The 15,702-nt window shown below is 38.9% G+C and overlaps 1 protein-coding gene across 8 annotated transcripts in view; it reads left to right on the top strand.

Annotated features, from left to right (window-relative positions):
- Positions 1-15,702, top strand: part of LOC139763124 (uncharacterized) — a 273,587-nt gene that overhangs the window by 35,421 nt on the left and 222,464 nt on the right. The gene's annotated exons all lie outside the window — the stretch shown is intronic.

Below are 15,702 nucleotides of genomic sequence, written 5' to 3'. Positions count from 1 at the left end.
TCACTGTATGGTGGAAGTTATGAGGCATTCTCTTTGGCTGTTGTGGTAGAAGATCACCAGGAATTAGAGCCTTCTTAATGTTACTATCTAGAGGAATAATGATAGGATGTTTGGGTGGACCAGCTGTCACAAAATTATTCATTTGGAATATCATCCATGTATGAGCCAAACCTTCATATCTCGTATCCCCCAACGATGATTCTGTGAGTGAGAGAAATCTTGTTTTAACATGATCAGGGGATACTAGGATCTCCAGGTTATGTGTATTATGGTCTGTTTGACTACTTTTTAAAATTAAACCAGTTTCGAAAGGTCATGATGGTAATTATTCAACTAGGCTCGATAGGCATAAAACCCCCCGACTTGGTTCCCGTATCCAAACCAAAAGTAATAATTGTAAGAAAAAGGGAGCACCTCAAATAACATGAGATCAGAATTAGAAAAGGCACTTAAGCTTATCTAAAGGTGCCCTGAAAAAGAAAACTCTTCTCCCAGTACATTTCTCTACATGAAAAGCTTGGCCCCACAGCAGTGGTTGAGGTGTGGGACTGCCACACTACATGGGCTAACTAATTGCAATGTACCCACTGTTGCTTGGTGTGTGATTTTCTTCCACAAATTGCTCTCATCACTCCAAACCCTGCGAGATGAAATAGTCTCCGTGAAACGAAAGCTCTCATTTCACCAAGAATTGAGCTAATAGCCTTTTGTCTACCAAAACACCAGTCAAGGTCAACTGGATAGAAGTATTACAGTAGGAGACTTGAGTGACAGATGTTCATACCTGAGGAGCACAACCCCAGGGTTTGAATTACTGTCATCATCTAAAGGCAATGCTCCTCCAGTCTTGTGTACTTTCCCTGCAAGGGGTCCATACACTGAAAGCCTCCAAAGTAAAGAACAACCCAAAAGCAGGGAAGAAGATTAAAAGGAAGTTTAACTCAAAACCTTACTCACGGCAGGTGTTTGCTGGTTTATTTGCATTATCTGTCATCTGCATATGTGCAACTCCATTGAGATAGATAAGAATTGCAGGTAATGACTCTTTTTATATGTATAGACATTTATCCTTGCATCATGTTATTATTGTTTTGACTGAGCAACAATTGTTCTTCCAACCCACCGATAGGCTCTTGATATTTTCAGGTAGTTATAGATACAAAGGAATACAAAACATTCAAACAGCAAGAGACCACAGGGTCCTTTTTGAGGCTGTCAGTTAAAACAAAAGAGATCTGAAACATATGGGTTTGTTTAGTGATATTAGAGAAAATAAACTAATAGCTTAAGGTGAAATATCTCTAAACATTATATTCCAGTACAGTCATAAATAATGTTAGTTGTAGACGTGAAGTAATGTGTCTGTCAATTCTGTTCAAAAATGTATCTCAGTTGTTATTTACATTTACTCATATTTGATTGATCATTGCTCATATTAAGTCTTGAAGAAAAAATACTTTGCCTCTTTGGAAATAAAATGTTTGCCCACAAGTTTGTGCCCAATACTTTATGTGAATGAAACAGCAAAAACCACAATAAGCTATTTGAGATTGTCAAACATGGTTATTTATTAATTCTTTTAGCAGATTGTCTCTTAAACCTCATCTCTAACGTAAATATCTTTAAAGTCTTGCAACCAATTGTCATGGGATCTGTTGCTTGGCCTGGGAATGGTCTTGTTAGCTTGTTGCTGTACCCTTTCCATTCTGTGTCTTTTTTCTAGTAGGATGACCAAAATTGAACACAGCATTCAATGTGGGAGTGCTTTAGATAATTCTATAAAGTGAGGATTCGTTTCTTAGACTTTGGACTTGAATCTGATTACCAATGAAGCCTGAAACATTCTTTACCTTTTCTACTGCTTCTTTGCTCTGCTTACTTGGCTTTCGGTTGTTGAAGACTATTATGCCTGTCTTTTGGATCATTTATCTTTAGTAATTCAACAGAATTCATGCCATAGCTTGACTTCATGTTTTTACTGCTGATGTGTAAATTTTTTTTTCCCCACTACCACTTAGTCCTCTTTGTCAGTTTGTCTATATCAGCTCGCAGTCATAGGCATTCAGTGTTTGTTGTAGTTTGACCTGCCAGGTTAATATCATCAGTGAATTTGGGTGCCTTACAATGCAGCCCAAATATCAGTGTCATCGATATATAAGAGAAAGAAGACTGGTTCTAAAACTGATCTCTTTGGGGCACCACTTGTTATGTCTAAGGATTGGGAAGTTCAACTGTTAAGCTATACCCTTTGATTGTAGCTTGTCAACTAGTTTTCTGACCAGTGAAGTATGTCCCCATCTATACCATATGACATACCTTATGCTTGTACATTAATCTTTGATGTAGGATGTCATCAGATGCTATCTGAATAGATGATATCAGCTGTTTTACTTTCATTGTATTTTTATAGTATAGGATAAAAGGAATTTAGCAGATTTATCAGACATGATAAGTTTCATTGAAAGCCTTTCTGCAAATTGTTGGTTAAGTGGTAGTCCTGTAAATGGAATGATGGTTTCTATAAGTTTACCTATACCTGTTATCAAAGCTAATTAGGTAATAATTTCAGTTCAGGGAATCGGAACATTAATTGGGACATTTTTTGATTACCATTGTTAGATTGGGAAACATCCAATCCACTGGGACTTCCCTTTATTAAGTGAATTATTGAAAAGCACAGTCAAAATCTCAACTACCTCGTAGTTAGCTTCTTTCATTGTTTTCAGATGAGGCATATTAGGACCTCTTGTATTATTTGCTTTCACCTTTTTAAATCTTAAGTGCATGAGTCTCTATATTTAGAATGTTTGTAACATGAACCATGTCTTCATTGGTAAATATAGAGGAAAAAGTTGTTTAATATCTTTGCTATGGCTTTATTTAGCCAAGTATTTGTTTTCTGTAATTTGCGAATTGATTGGGTGATTTCTTGTTTTTAACATAACTATCTGGTTTATTAGTATTCTCTAGCAATTTTCAGTGATTTATGCTTCATATTGATTTTTACTGTGACATGCACAAGTTTTTTCGTTTTTCTGCATAGATTTACTTGACTTACTGTATCGTTTTGGTTATTGCTCCCTTTGAATTCTGTTTGTGCTATTTTCTTAGACATTATGCTGTGTTTAATTTCAATATTCTACCATTTTAGCTGAATTTTGGAAAATGACCTATTGTTTTGCATTGACCTATTTGTTCCTTCTTTTATTTTGAGTGTCTATCTGAACTTTACCAAGGCTATGTCCTTATTGATTCCATGGATGATATCATCCCATTTTATCCTGTTTAGAGCACTGGAAAGAACATTAAAGTGTGTGAGCAAAAAATATGGTATTTATTTACGACCATCTTGTTGACCATCACTCCGGGCAGTATTAAAACCTAACTTGTGAATGATTTGTTAGTGAACACTCATACCAAACTTGAATCCAGCCACAGTATAGATAAGACTTCCATTTCCAGTTAGAACCAGTTGTGTTACATTCTCATTGTGCGTAGGTTTCTCAACGAATTACGCCAGACCACTGTCAAGCACATTCAGGTAAAAGTCAATGCCTGGGGCCTCTGGAAAAGGAATTCCCCTACTTTGATAACAGTATGTAAACCCTCTAACATCCACAGATTATTTTTCCGTTCCCTAAATATTTAAGGCTCTTGTACCCATACTGATTTGTTTATCCCCTCTAGAATGAGAGATGAACAACAAAAAGTAAACTTAACCATGTCATAACTATGGAGGGGCTGCTGCTCCTTTGCTATCAAAGATAAGAGTGGACAGTGTTTCTGCTTTACATATTGGTGGAATGATTGTCACTTTCCTTTCAGTCCTTTTTAACAAAGTTATTTATAGAATACTTTATTTGTAACTGTATCTGAAACCTTTACACACAAACCATATACATCATATGTCAGCAGAAATTGAGAAATGCGGCAATATTGACAGAAAATTGTATACTTCCCTCCCCCATTGTGTTTGCAGGGTAACTTTGAATGATTGTCCTGTGGAGCATTCAGTACCCATACATGCCTCCCCTCTTTAACCATGCCGAGAATTTAACCATGAAATTGTGGCAGGAATTCTTAATGCAAAAATCATGAATGGGTGTTGATTACATGGTGAAAATCTACCTTTATGAATGTAAAAGGTTAAGATCTTACCACTGAATTATGTTTATTGAAGATTTGCTAATTGGTTGTATAGTTTATCTTATACCCCTCTTGTCTGTACTGGGGCCAGTAGAATAGTTTCTCATGAATCCTAACTCTATTTCCACAAACATGGAGTCAGTGTTATCAATGGCGACATTTTTTTATGACAGGATTAAGATTAATTTTAATTTAAACCAAGGCATCATCATATGCTTTGTATCCTCTTGTCACAATCAAAAAAGGATGTACCCTAGAATTGAATATTCTACAGGTAAATCTTTTATTATCAAGCATAGTAAATTCTGGCTACATTATCTTCCATCGGTTTAGTATTTTCTGCCTATAACTTTTCATATTCATAATTTGAGCATTCAGACTGTCTCTCCTTTTGATGGTTCATGTAAAAGTGGATGGTGCTTCTTGGAATGAAAGTATATTAATTGATCCATTTTTGCATGGGGTTGCATTTATCCCCTCAGTACTTTGAAATGACATCCATGATGGTGGCAATCGTGGAAAACAACTAAATTTATTATTGTGCATTGTTTAGCCTTCTCACCTTCTAATTGTTAAATCATTGAGTTACTCATGAATGTAAGTGATGTACAATTTCTTCTTGTTTCTGCAAATTTTGATGATTGATGGAGAACTTTTGCTTTGCTGCCTTTATGTTCATGTAAACTAACTAGTGTTATCAAATTCATTTTTTATGAGCATCTTGAAATAGTGTATACAACTTTATGTATTGGAAATGTGAATGTTGTCCATTGTTATGCAAGTAGGTCTAATTCTCAAATACCATGTTTGTATAGTTATATTCAAATATTGCAGGTTGCAAGTAGAAAAATGCAATTCATGGCCACAGAAAAACTAAACAGTGGTTCATCATCATCCTATGTAGCCTTTACCCAGTACTATTGCCAACGCAAAGCATAATAGTTCTTTTATTTGGAGATATTCCACTATTAACAACAGATATACCTTTGTAGATATGTTTTTGTCTTCATTGTGAGCAAGATTGGTTGATATATAAAAAATGGATAGGGTTTGGAGAGTCAGGTAATGATGTAATGCTTGTGTTCACATAAGAATAAGAGTAGTTGGAGTTGTCATGGAGATGATTTTAAGTTCAAGTTTAATCCTCTGTCACAATCAAAAAAGGTTGTACCCTAGAATTGCATATTCTACAAGTAAATCTTTTATTATTAAGCGTAGTAAATTCTGGCTACATTATCTTCCATCGGTGAGTCTGGATGAGTCACTGTACTCTGTTCTTGTCAAATCGTTAATATCTCTTGTTGATTTCCATCTGCAAAAGGTGAGCTGCCTAGTTAGGTATTCACCACAGCATTGAAGATTAATTTGAGCTGGAGATTGTAAGATTGAATTCATAAGAGTTTCTTGCAAAATTGTGACCAGGCAGGTTTTTCCTTTGATTTTTAAAGGAATTTTGAGCAACATCAACAAATGACTGATGTAATTCCCGTAGTTATGTGTTCAGTATTGTTGTAGTTTCAGCTTGTATGATTAACAAGTGAAAAGTGAAATTGCAATGATATATATGTTTCTCTTTATTGGTTGTGATGGTACAGATGAATGGATGCCTCAGAAACAAAGATTTGAGAATGATTTGAAAAGATTATGTGTGGCACTCTAGCCTTTTATGGATTTAGGTAGTTGAATCATGATGAGTGTAGCATGACGTTTGTAGTTGTCATGATTGTTGTTATTGCATTGATTGTTTGTATCATCTTTTTTCATGAGTATTAGAAAAGTATACTTTGATGAAATAACTGTGAATTACTGAAGCTGTTGGAATAGAAGGAAGTAATGAGAATTAGATCATTTCAGCTGACTGCAAGTGGGTTATATTGATCACATCTATTATCAAAAGCCAAAGGCTCTCGTGTGACTAGAATGGACGAGTAATTTTTTACATGAAATATTAATCCTTAAATGGATGGTATGGTCTGGAAATTCTGTCATGAAGTTGGCAATAGAATAGAAATTAAATTTTTTTTCCAGTCTGAAATAGATTGTCATTCAGAATTAACAAAAAATACACAAAGATATATTATTACCTCTATGTTGGTCCATTCCATTGCTAAGTGAGCATTCAGGGGGGTGTAATTGATATGTTTGACAGTTTCCTCTCCTAGTAGGAGAGGAAGAAGTACAAATGATATTTTGTTCTTTACATTGAGTTTGCTCCCATGCTGTACTCAAATTCAATACATAGGCTCAATATTAATGGTAAATAGCATGAATATATTTAGAAATATACTTTTTGCACTGAATTTTATTGTGCGAGTTTGGCTGATAAGTGTGAGGTAGATATTGAAGGATTTGTTTCTTTGTTTAAACTGAAAACTGTTCCTTTACTACATATGCATTCATATTTCATACACAGAAAACTTTGTCATACATATACATGTGAGATCACTTGTCTGGCATGTATGCAAAGGGTATTGGAGATTTTTCTTTGGATATATTTTAGCTCTTTACCTGTAACTTGCTTCCAAAGTTCTCCAGTACCTCAGGATTATATTAAGAGAAAATTAAGTACTGTAATTTCTTTTTATTTATTTTATTATACTTTGTCGCTGTCTCCCGCGTTTGCGAGGTAGCGCAAGGAAACAGACGAAAGAAATGGCCCAACCCCATACACATGTATATACATACGTCCACACACGCAAATATACATACCTACACAGCTTTCCATGGTTTACCCCAGACGCTTCACATGCCTTGATTCAATCCACTGACAGCACGTCAACCCCGGTATACCACATCGCTCCAATTCACTCTATTCCTTGCCCTCCTTTCACCCTCCTGCATGTTCAGGCCCCGATCACACAAAATCTTTTTCACTCCATCTTTCCACCTCCAATTTGGTCTCCCTCTTCTCCTCGTTCCCTCCACCTCCGACACATATATCCCCTTGGTCAATCTTTCCTCACTCATTCTCTCCATGTGCCCAAACCACTTCAGAACACCCTCTTCTGCTCTCTCAACCACGCTCTTTTTATTTCCACACATCTCTCTTACCCTTACGTTACTCACTCGATCAAACCACCTCACACCACACATTGTCCTCAAACATCTCATTTCCAGCACATCCATCCTCCTGCGCACAACTCTATCCATAGCCCACGCCTCGCAACCATACAGCATTGTTGGAACCACTATTCCTTCAAACATACCCATTTTTGCTTTCCGAGATAATGTTCTCGACTTCCACACATTCTTCAAGGCCCCCAGAATTTTCGCCCCCCTCCCCCACCCTATGATCCACTTCCGCTTCCATGGTTCCATCTGCTGCCAGATCCACACCCAGATATCTAAAACACTTCACTTCCTCCAGTTTTTCTCCATTCAAACTCACCTCCCAGTTGACTTGACCCTCAACCCTACTGTACCTAATAACCTTGCTCTTATTCACATTTACTCTTAACATTCTTCCACACACTTTACCAAACTCAGTCACCAGCTTCTGCAGTTTCTCACATGAATCAGCCACCAGCGCTGTATCATCAGCGAACAACAACTGACTCACTTCCCAAGCTCTCTCATCCCCAACAGACTTCATACTTGCCCCTCTTTCCAAAACTCTTGCATTTACCTCCCTAACAACCCCATCCATAAACAAATTAAACAACCATGGAGACATCACACACCCTTGCCGCAAACCTACATTCACTGAGAACCAATCACTTTCCTCTCTTCCTACACGTACACATGCCTTTATTTTGTTTGGGGACACCTGCCCCTCCTTCAAACATAATCCTTCCAGAATCACTCTACGAATTGCTTATTTTTCCACATCTCTCTTGTTGTTGTTCTTCGCTTTCCTTTCCAACTAATAGATATCATGAGTGTTCCTCATATGATAACTTAGGTCATCCTGCAAGCTTTGTATTTTTAGCAAGGTCACGATACATGTGCAGCTCATAATAGGGATTGTCGGGGTACTGAGGACTGCAGAATCTTTTCCTGCACCTTCATATCCGTGGGGGAGACCTCTGTAGGCTGCTGATGGTATGATAAATGAATTGGATGTTTTTAGAGAAGTGGGAAAAGTTAGTTGATCTGTCTGTGTTGGATACCATTTTCTACGAACACTATGAACACAACTGTTGTTCGCCACCATTTAAGGGTTAAGGAGTATCATCAACAGAAGATAGATTTTGTGTTAAACTGTATTTTCAGGGATTATTTTTGAGAATACATTTAGTTGTTAGGCATAGTATAAACAGTGGCATTCATTTAAAATTTCTCATGCATTTCACATTCGATGGAATATGACAGAACTATGGTCAGTTTTAGTTATTAGTTGGTTAAGTAGTATATTTTATATTTTCAACGTTTGTTACAGTTACAGTACACTAATGATGAAAGCAAAGCTCTAATTGTGCTCCATAAAATTAATTTCCTAATGGAATGGCATATGAAAAGCTTATGTTAATGGCACATGACATGAAATATGAGTGATGAGTATCAATTATAATAGTTTAAAGTTCATTTTGTGCAGTAGCCAGTTTAGGCCCCTACCTCACTAATGCAGGAAATGGTGATCAAGTGCATGATAGAGTGTAAGGAAGTAAATTATGGATTGATGTGGGTAAAACTGAAAGTGGATGGAGAGAGGTGGGTGATTATGGTGCTTATGCACCTGGTCATGATAAGAAAGATCTTGAGAGGCAAGTGTTTTGGGAGTGGCTAAGTGAGTGCGTCAGCAGTTTTGGTACATGAGACCAGGTGTTAGTGATGGATAATTTAAATGCAAAGGTGACTAATGTGGCAGTTGAAGACACGTTTGGTGTACATGGGGTATTCAGTGTTGTAAATGGAAATGATTAGAATGTAAGTAGGAGAGCTGGCCACAGAGCGTTATTGGATTACGTGTTAATTGACAGGTGTGTGAAAGAGAGACTTTTGGATGTTAATGTGCTGAGAGGTGCAACTGGAGGATGTCTGATCATAATCTTGTGGAGGCGAAGGTGAAGATTTGTATGGGTTTTCAGAAAAGAAGAGAGAATGTTGGGGGGAAGAGGGTGGTGAGAGTAAGTGAGCTTGGGAAGGAGACTTGTGTGAGGAAGTACCAGGAGAGACTGAGTACAGAATGGAAAAAGGTGAGAACAAAGGAGGTAAGGGGAGCGGGGGAGGAATGGGATGTATTTAGGGAAGCAGTGATGGCTTGCGCAAAAGACGCTTGTGGCATGAGAAGCGTGGGAGGTGGGTTGATTAGAAAGGGTAGTGAGTGGTGGGATGAAGAAGTAAGATTATTAGTGAAAGAGAAGAGCGAGGCATTTGGACGATTTTTGCAGGGAAAAAATGCAAATGAGTGGGAGATGTATAAAAGAAAGAGACAGGAGGTCAAGAGAAAGGTGCAAGAGGTGAAAAAGAGGGCAAATGAGAGTTGGGGTGAGAAAGTATCATTAAATTTTAGGGAGAATAAAAAGATGTTCTGGAAGGAGGTAAATAAAGTGCGTAAGACAAGGGAGCAAATGGTAACTTCAGTGAAGGGCGCTAATGGGGAGGTGATAACAAGTAGTGGTGATGAGAAGGAGATGGAGTGAGTATTTTGAAGGTTTGTTGAATGTGTTTGATGATAGAGTGGCAGATATAGGGTGTTTTGGTCGAGGTGGTGTGCAAAGTGAGAGGGTTAGGGAAAATGATTTGGTAAACAGAGAAGAGGTAGTAAAAGCTTTGCGGAAGATGAAAGCTGGCAAGGCAGCAGGTTTGGATGGTATTGCAGTGGAATTTATTAAAAAAGGGGGTGACTGTATTATTGACTGGTTGGTAAGGTTATTTAATGTATGTATGACTCATGGTGAGGTGCCTGAGGATTGACGGAATGCGTGCATAGTGCCATTGTACAAAGGCAAAGGGGATAAGAGTGAGTGCTCAAATTACAGAGGTATAAGTTTGTTGAGTATTCCTGGTAAATTATATGGGAGGGTATTGATTGAGAGGGTGAAGGCATGTACAGAGCATCAAATTGGGGAAGAGCAGTGTGGTTTCAGAAGTGGTAGAGGATGTGTGGATCAGGTGTTTGCTTTGAAGAATGTATGTGAGAAATACTTAGAAAAGCAAATGGATTTGTAAGTAGCATTTATGGATCTGGAGAAGGCATATGATTGAGTTGATAGAGATGCTCTGTGGAAGGTATTAAGAATATATGGTGTGGGAGGCAAGTTGTTAGAAGCAGTGAAAAGTTTTTATCGAGGATGTAAGGCATGTGTACGTGTAGGAAGAGAGGATAGTGATTGGTTCTCAGTGAATGTAGGTTTGCAGCAGGGGTGTGTGATGTCTCCATGGTTGTTTAATTTGTTTATGGATGGGGTTGTTAGGGAGGTAAATGCAAGAGTTTTGGAAAGAGGGGCAAGTATGAAGTCTGTTGGGGATGAGAGAGCTTGGGAAGTGAGTCAGTTGTTGTTCGCTGATGATACAGCGCTGGTGGCTGATTCATGTGAGAAACTGCAGAAGCTGGTGACTGAGTTTGGTAAAGTGTGTGAAAGAAGAAAGTTAAGAGTAAATGTGAATAAGAGCAAGGTTATTAGGTACAGTAGGGTTGGGGGTCAAGTCAATTGGGAGGTAAGTTTGAATGGAGCAAAACTGGAGGAAGTAAAGTGTTTTAGATATCTGGGAGTGGATCTGGCAGCGGATGGAACCATGGAAGCAGAAGTGGATCATAGGGTGGGGGAGGGGGCGAAAATTCTGGGAGCCTTGAAGAATGTGTGGAAGTCGAGAACATTATCTCAGAAAGCAAAAATGGGTATGTTTGAAGGAATAGTGGTTCCATCAATGTTGTATGGTTGCGAGGCGTGGGCTATGGATAGAGTTGTGCGCAGGAGGATGGATGTGCTGGAAATGAGATGTTTGAGGATAATGTGTGGTGTGAGGTGGTTTGATCGAGTAAGTAACGTAAGGGTAAGAGAGATGTGTGGAAATAAAAAGAGCGTGGCTGAGAGAGCAGAAGAGGGTGTTTTGAAATGGTTTGGGCACATGGAGGGAATGAGTGAGGAAAGATTAACCAAGAGGTTGTATGTGTCGGAGGTGGAGGGAACGAGGAGAAGTGGGAGACCAAATTGGAGGTGGAAAGATGGAGTGAAAAAGATTTTGTGTGATTGGGGCCTGAACATGCAGGAGGGTGAAAGGAGGGCAAGGAATAGAGTGAATTGGATCGATGTGGTATACCGGGGTTGACGTGCTGTCAGTGGATTGAATCAGGGCATGTGAAGCGTCTGGGGTAAACCATGGAAAGCTGTGTAGGTATGTATATTTGCGTGTGTGGACGTATGTATATACATGTGTATGGGGGTGGGTTGGGCCATTTCTTTCATCTGTTTCCTTGCGCTACCTCGCAAACGTGGGAGACAGCGACAAAGCAAAGAAAAAAAAAATGGATTTGTATGGTGAATGAATACAGATATGAACTTTTGAGCTTTATTTCTTTAACATTTCGGCTCTTGCAAAAGCCTTCTTGAAAGATATCAAGTATTATACAATGCTTTATATCCATAAGCCCATTCTTCACCTTCTTAGATGCTGCAGAATGTCCCCCTACAGTTGGCTGGTTCATCCAGCCCCTGGCCCCATCCCTCTAAATTCCATCACCTTCACATTTGGAGCTCTGGATGCCCATCTTATTAAACCATCACAGTTATGTGTCACTTTTCTTTCTGCATATGTAGGCAGCTTCTAAGGCATTTCTCACATATTTGTTCAGTCCTCTTATATTAAACTTAAGCTCCTTGCCAATTCAGTAGGTGTTCATACTTGTCTGCATGGACAAGCAGCGCATTAATGTCTTTATACTGGTGTATATGAGCTCTGTGTTCATTGTCCCTTTTGGCTATACCTCATGTGGTATTTGGTCAAACATCCAGTACAAGATACACCATGTACCATGCTATCCTCATTGTCACTTCCTCCAGGGATTGTTTTCAATACATCATTCATCTTTATCGCTGACAGTAACAATGTTTATTCTCATCTTCTTTGAGCATTTAATTACATCCGAGGTATTCCTTGAATTAAGGACTGTTACATGCATCATGTTTTTTATTGTCTTCCAAAATGATATTGGCCTCTTAATGTGATTAATACACCTTCAGGGGAGCATGATTTCTTGAACTCGATAAGATAACTGTTTTCCTCCAGGTACTCACTACTACATTCCAGTTACCTATACAAAGAACCCAGCAATTATTCCTGACTTTGTTCTGTTATGATGGAGTGAAATGTAATAGATAAAGTCATTTTTGTTTGTGGGTTTATGGTATACTGAAAATTTTTCACCCAGATCAGACCTCCATTTTATCATATCTGAATTTGGTAATTTCCATTCTCATTTGCTTATACTATAAACTGTGTGAGGTGGTTTCGTCGAGTAAGTAATGAGAGGGTAAGAGAGATGTTTGGTAGTAAAAGAGTGGGGTGGAGAGAGTAGAAGAGGGTATATTGAAATGGTTTGGTCACATGGAGAGAATGAGTGAGGAAAGATTGAGAGGATTTATGTGTCAGAGATGGAGGGAACGAGAAGTCGGAGACCAAATTAAAGGTGGTAGGATGGAGTGAAAAAGATTTTGAGCAATCGGGCTCTGAACATTAGGCCTGGACATACAGGAGGGTGAAAAGCATGCAAGAAATAGAGTGAATTGGAACTATGTGATATACCGGGGTCGATGTGCTGTCAATGGATTGAACCAGGGCATGTGAAGCGTCTGGGGTAAACCATGGAAAGTTTTGTAGTGCCTGGATGTGGAAAGGGAGCTGTGGTTTCGCTGAATTACACATGACAGCTAGAGACTGAGTGTGAACGAATGTGGCCTTTGTTGTCTTTTCCTAGTGCTACCTCTGCATGTAGGAGGGGAGGGGGGTGCTGTTTTTCATGTGTGTCGGGTTGGCGACAGGAATGGATGAAGGCAGCAAGTATGAATATGTACATGTGTATATATGTATATGTCTGTGTATGTATATGTATGTATATGTTGAAATGTATAGGCATGTATATGTGCATGTGTGGGCATTTATATGTATACATGTGTACTTGGGTGGGTTGGGCTATCCTTTCATCCTTCTTGCACTACCTCGCTAATGCAGGAGACAGTGACTAAGTATGATAGATGATAAATAAATAAACAAAGTATAATAATAAAAAAAAAATAATAATAATAATAATAATATATATATATATATTTTTTGCTTTGTCGCTGTCTCCCGCGTTTGCGAGGTAGCGCAAGGAAACAGACGAAAGAAATGGCCCAACCCACCCCCATACACATGTATATACATACACACGCAAATATACATACCTACACAGCTTTCCATGGTTTACCCCAGACGCTTCACATGCCCCGATTCAATCGACTGACAGCACGTCAACCCCGGTATACCACATCGATCCAATTCACTCTATTCCTTGCCCTCCTTTCACCCTCCTGAATGTTCAGGCCCCGATCACACAAAATCTTTTTCACTCCATCTTTCCACCTCCAATTTGGTCTCCCACTTCTCCTCATTCCCTCCACCTCCGACACATATATCTTCTTGGTCAATCTTTCCTCACTCATTCTCTCCATGTGCCCAAGCCATTTCAAAACACCCTCTTCTGCTCTCTCAACCACGCTATATATATATATATATATATATATTATTAATATATATATTATATTTTTTTTTTTTTTTTTTATACTTTGTCGCTGTCTCCCGTGTTTGCGAGGTAGCGCAAGGAAACAGACGAAAGAAATGGCCCAACCCCCCCCCATACACATGTATATACATACGTCCACACACGCAAATATACATACCTACACAGCTTTCCATGGTTTACCCCAGACGCTTCACATGCCTTGATTCAATCCACTGACAGCACGTCAGCCCCGGTATACCACATCGCTCCAATTCACTCTATTCCTTGCCCTCCTTTCACCCTCCTGCATGTTCAGGCCCCGATCACACAAAATCTTTTTCACTCCATCTTTCCACCTCCAATTTGGTCTCCCTCTTCTCCTTGTTCCCTCCACCTCCGACACATATATCCTCTTGGTCAATCTTTCCTCACTCATCCTCTCCATGTGCCCAAACCACTTCAAAACACCCTCTTCTGCTCTCTCAACCACGCTCTTTTTATTTCCACACATCTCTCTTACCCTTACGTTACTCACTCGATCAAACCACCTCACACCACACATTGTCCTCAAACATCTCATTTCCAGCACATCCATCCTCCTGCGCACAACTCTATCCATAGCCCACGCCTCGCAACCATACAACATTGTTGGAACCACTATTCCTTCAAACATACCCATTTTTGCTTTCCGAGATAATGTTCTCGACTTCCACACATTCTTCAAGGCCCCCAGAATTTTCGCCCCCTCCCCCACCCTATGATCCACTTCCGCTTCCATGGTTCCATCCGCTGCCAGATCCACTCCCAGATATCTAAAACACTTCACTTCCTCCAGTTTTTCTCCATTCAAACTCACCTCCCAATTGACTTGACCCTCAGCCCTACTGTACCTAATAACCTTGCTCTTATTCACATTTACTCTTAACTTTCTTCTTCCACACACTTTACCAAACTCAGTCACCAGCTTCTGCAGTTTCACACATGAATCAGCCACCAGCGCTGTGTCATCAGCGAACAACAACTGACTCACTTCCCAAGCTCTCTCATCCCCAACAGATTCATACTTGCCCCTCTTTCCAAAACTCTTGCATTTATATATATAATATATTATATATATTATATTATATAATATATATTTTATATATATATATATATATATTATATATATATATATATATTATATTATATATATAATATTATTATATATAATATATATTATATATATATATATAATTTTTTTTTTTTTTTTTTTCAAACTATTCGCCATTTCCCGCGTTAGCGAGGTAACGTTAAGAAATAGAGGACTGGGCCATTGAGGAATATCCTCACCTGGCCCCCTTCTTTGTTCCTTCTTTTGGAAATTAAAAAAATTGACAGGGGAGGATTTCCAGCCCCCCGCTCCTCCTTTTAGTCGCCTTCTACGACACGCAGGGAATACGTGGGAAGTATTCTTTCTCCCCTATCCCCAGGGATAATATATATATATATATATTTATATTTATTTATTTATTTTGCTTTGTCGCTGTCTCCCGCGTTAGCGAGGTAGCGCAAGGAAACAGATGAAAGAATGGCCCAACCCACCCACATACACATGTGTATACATACACGTCCACACACGCAAATATACATACCTATACATCTCAATGTACACATATATATACACACACAGACATACATATATACACATGTACATAATTCATACTATCTGCCTTTATTTATTCCCACCGCCACCTTGCCACACATGGAATAACAACCCCCTCCCCCTTCTGCATGTCAGAGAAGGCGACTAAAAGGGAAGGGAGCAGGAAGCTGGAAATCCTCCCCTCTCATTTTTAATTTTCCAAAAGAAGGAACAGAGAAGGGGGCCAAGTAAGGATTTCCTTCAAAGGCTCAGTCCTTTGTTCTTAACGCTACCT

Source organism: Panulirus ornatus, chromosome 46 (assembly GCF_036320965.1).
Source record: "Panulirus ornatus isolate Po-2019 chromosome 46, ASM3632096v1, whole genome shotgun sequence".
Classification (NCBI taxonomy): Eukaryota; Metazoa; Arthropoda; class Malacostraca; order Decapoda; family Palinuridae; genus Panulirus; species Panulirus ornatus.
Note: the sequence above shows the minus strand (reverse complement) of the source record. Positions and strands in the feature narration are given on the sequence as shown.